At 44.2% G+C, this 4,287-nt stretch overlaps 1 pseudogene; it reads left to right on the forward strand.

Moving 5' to 3' along the window:
• The first annotated feature begins 801 nt into the window (after positions 1–801).
• Positions 802–2,139, forward strand: LOC114628554 (annotated as a pseudogene).
• Positions 2,140–4,287: the final 2,148 nt, after the last annotated feature.

Raw genomic sequence — 4,287 nt, forward strand, 5'->3', positions numbered from 1 at the left:
CATAGGCTTTTGTATTTTAACCAATCAGAAGCTGCCTTAGTCAGGCAAAGAAGGACAGAGACACATCTTTACACGGTATACAAAAACATCACTCTAACACTTCCATCTTTACATCTGCCCTTGAAACCTAAGACGTGCTGAGGGTTAGATTGTAAGCTTTAAAATTTCAAAACCTAATCTTAATGATGATTCTTAAATGCTTTAACCTCCCTTCTAGCCCGCCACCCACCAGAGGTAGTGGAAAGGAAAAGATACAGGGGAAATGGACCTGTTTAGAAATGGTTCTTTGGAACAAATCCCATTTGGGTTGTCAGGAAATCAGCAGTTCAGTTCACAGGTCAGCAGTGGCAGCTCGATCCACCCAAAAATACTTCAGGAATACACGAGCAGTCCAGTTCGGTACAGACAGGATAACAAACATGAATCAGCAGTAGTGACATGATCTAGCAGAGACAGCCAGGCCTCAGAGTCAGCATGAGTCAGCAGGAGGGATTCAGACCAGCAGGGAAGCTAGGAAAAGTTCTCCGTTGTGTCTCTCTCAAGGAAGTGAAGATCAGGAGACAGATAAGTGATGCAGAGCTAGCTCTACCAGCAAGCCCCTCTCACAGTCCTATTTATACTCCCTCCAAACATCACACATCCTTCTCAGGTCTTGCCTCAGCACACGAGTCTGTCTTAAAAACTCCACATGACTTTCCCGTTCCGGCTTGACTGAACCAGGCTCGTGGGCCAGTGACACCTAGAAATTAAGAGGTTTTTAAAACCCAGGAGCTCGCAGATGGCTGCTCCGCTGCTGTCAACATGCCACAAAATGAATATATTGAATTGCACTGCAAACGATATGGCTATCGTTTGGACTACCATGAGAAAAAGAGAAAGAAAGAAGGTCGGGAGGCCCATGAACGTTCAAAGAAGGCAAAAGAACTGATTGGCCTGAAGGCTAAGCTCTACCATAAACAGAGCCATGCCGAGAAAATACAAATGAAAAAGACTATTAAGATGCATGAAAAGAGAAACACCAAGCAGAAGGATGATGAGAAGACTCCACAAGGAGCAGTGCCTGCCTATCTGCTGGACAGAGAGGGGCAGTCCAGAGCAAAAGTACTTTCCAACATGATTAAGCAGAAATGAAAAGAAAAGGCGGGAAAATGGGAGGTTCCTCTACCCAAAGTTCGTGCCCAAGGTGAAACAGAAGTATTGAAAGTTATTCGAACAGGAAAAAGAAAAAAGAAGGCATGGAAGAGAATGGTTACTAAAGTCTGCTTTGTTGGTGATGGTTTTAGAAGAAAACCACCTAAATATGAAAGGTTCATTAGGCCAATGGGTCTACGTTTCAAAAAAGCCCATGTCACACACCCTGAGCTGAAGGCTACTTTTTGGCTGCCTATACTAGGTGAGAAAAAGAATCCATCATCCCCGTTATATACAACCCTGGGTGTGATCACCAAAGGTACTGAAGACCTCCGCAGAGGGGAGACCCTCTCTCAAGTCTCAGAAAGTCGCAACCACCCAGTAATCTGCTCGAGACACCATGTACCGGAGCAATTGCGAGGCTGTTTATTAGGGCATGACAGCTAGCTGCCGGTCAATTCGTATGCCCATGCAGGAGCTGAATTGATCCCGACAGCCAGTTTGAAAGGAGTTTTTATAGGGAAAAACCACAAACCAAGGAATGGGAAGGGGGTGAGGGGGTTGCTAGGGTGGTATAACATAAAAATAGTGGAACATTCCAAAGGAACCCAACCTACGTGAGTCAGGATCAGGTGAAAACTCTCTGTACGCTTATCTTTCCCAAGAATGTGGTCCTGCCCTGTTACTTCGGCCTTGCCCTGTCACTATGGTTCCAATTTAGCTTGGTTACACCTGGCTAAATTGCATTCTAGCCAGTCTGTCCACATTTCCAACCTGCTTCATGCCTCCATGTCTTTGTAAAGAAAGCCTAAAGAATATTTTATGTCTAAAAAGGATTCTATATACCCAGTATCCGTAACTTTTCCCTCTACAGTACAGTTATTGAAGTGAATGTGAGCGAGTTGGGCCTTGTGACACAAGGAAGCAAGGTTATTTAGGGTAAAGTATGCCCACGTTACCAACAATCCTGAAAACAACGGATGCATAAATGCAGTCTTGCTGGTTTGACAGTGACATCATACAAGTCATTGCACTCTCTACTGAAGACTACACACTGTCAGGAAAACACCATTGCTGTGAACTTTCTGAACTACCAAGCAGCCTAACCCCATGTGCAGTCATCAAGAAGTATTCATTAAGGTGTAAAGGAAAATAAAACACTGCCCTATTTAAAAAAAAAAAACACAAAAAAACAAAAAACAAACAAAAAAAAACTCCACATGAGCCTGTATCAGCTGACTGCACTCTGCCAATCAACTGAGTCCGCAGAAGTGGCAAGAAGCCGCAGCATACTACCAGAAGTTTTTTGGTGTGTTTCTCTCCATGGAGTCACAACAAATGGAGCTCGACTACAAAATGTAAGGCAGACCAATACACGTGTATTGTTAGCAAAATAAGAATCCTTCATCACAAGTTCTTTGACGGACGTGTCTGCCTTAGCAAAACGTCCTTTCACCTGTGTCTGCTTCAGCAGACCCTTCATGTGTTTGCCCCAGCAAGACATCATTCAACATAAATGACTTTCCAAACCACCCTTAAGTTTTCACTTAATTTGATGGTCACAATCTAACTGCTGGCCGCTCTCTGCTGATTGATGGATGAGCACCTTCAAATCCTTGTTCAAGAGAATTTCCCATCTCTGGCCTCAAGGAGACTTTGGTCCTAAACCTAACTTGGAGCAACATTGGAGGCCCTGGGAGGCCTGGAGGGCTAGACACAATTTAAGGATGGATAGTGGAAAATACCCCTTTCCATACATACTGTGGTAGTTTGAATATGCTTGGCCCAGGGAGTGGCACTATTAGGCGTGGCCTTGCTGGAGTAGGTGTGGCTTTGTTGGAGGAAGTGTGTCACGGTGGGGTGGGAGGACTTTGAGCCCCTCTTCCTAGCTGCCTAAAGACAGTCTTCTGACTGCCGTTGGATCAAGATGTAGAACTCTCAGCCCCTTCTCCAGCACTGTGTCTGCCTGGATGCTCCCTTGCATCCTGCTTTGATGATAATGGACTGAACCTCTGAACCTGTAAGCCAGCCCCAATGAAATGTTGTTCTTTATAAGAGTTGTTTTGGCCATGGTGTCTCTTCATGGCAATGGAAACCCTAAGACACACAGTTTTCATTGGCCCAACAACCAGGCTCCTGGAAGTGTTTCATCAGGGTCTGTTGAATGAATGCAGTGTGATTCGTCTGGCTCTCTAATTCTAGTTCTATTAGCCCTGTTCTTTCCTGCTGAGCTCTGGGGGAGGCCAAGCAACAGGGAAGGATGAGCACAGGATTTGTAGGTCTATCGAGGGCTCTACAGCTCCATCTACTACTTGCAGATGCAAGTCCTGACCCCGCCCAGCACATGGGATTCGGCAAGAAGTTGCAAATTTCCCAGAATGTCAGGACCTATATTTCCTACGCCATTTTAGGATTAAGGTTTTATGCCAGGCAGGTACTATGCTAAGTGCTTCATTTCCTCTTTTTCTTTTTTTAAAAAAAATGCATTTTATCTTTGGGAGTTAGAGGCACTGTGTGCATACAGAGTTCAAAGGACAACTTGTGGGAGTTCGCTCTCTCCTTCCAGAGATCCAGTAGATCCAGAGATCAAACTCAGGTCACCGGCTTGGTGATACGTGGTATTACCCACTGAGCCATCTCAGTAGTCATGCTGAGTAGTTCATTTTATAACAGTATTCAACCCTTCCCTCAAGCTATAAAATAGAACATCTCATAAACTGAAAACCAGATGATTTAAATCCCCTGCCACCTGTACCTATCTACCTATAAATGGCAGTACAAGAAATTAAAGTTGGTCTAATGTGCGTTATTAGACAAATATTTTAACTGTACAATAGCAAAGACAATACCGTATGCTCCCTATAAATATTCTCCTAGTTTTCCTTTTCTCTAAATACCAAACCAACTTTGATGCAATGTTATGAACTCCAGACTACTTTAAATAACTTCAACGATAAGCAGCCAGACTTCCAGATTAGAATTCACCTTCTTACTGAACTGCTAATTTCCTTGTCAAATCCAGGATTCAACCTGGGGTGTCACATTACACAGAAGGGCTAATGTGTTGTTGTTGTTGTTGTTGTTGTTGTCCTTCTGGGTAGCCCTGGCTGTCCTGGAACTCACTCTAGAGACCAGGCTAGCCTCAAACTCAGAAAT

This window comes from Grammomys surdaster, unplaced genomic scaffold (assembly GCF_004785775.1).
Source record: "Grammomys surdaster isolate TR1022 unplaced genomic scaffold, NIH_TR_1.0 66, whole genome shotgun sequence".
Taxonomy (NCBI): domain Eukaryota; kingdom Metazoa; phylum Chordata; class Mammalia; order Rodentia; family Muridae; genus Grammomys; species Grammomys surdaster.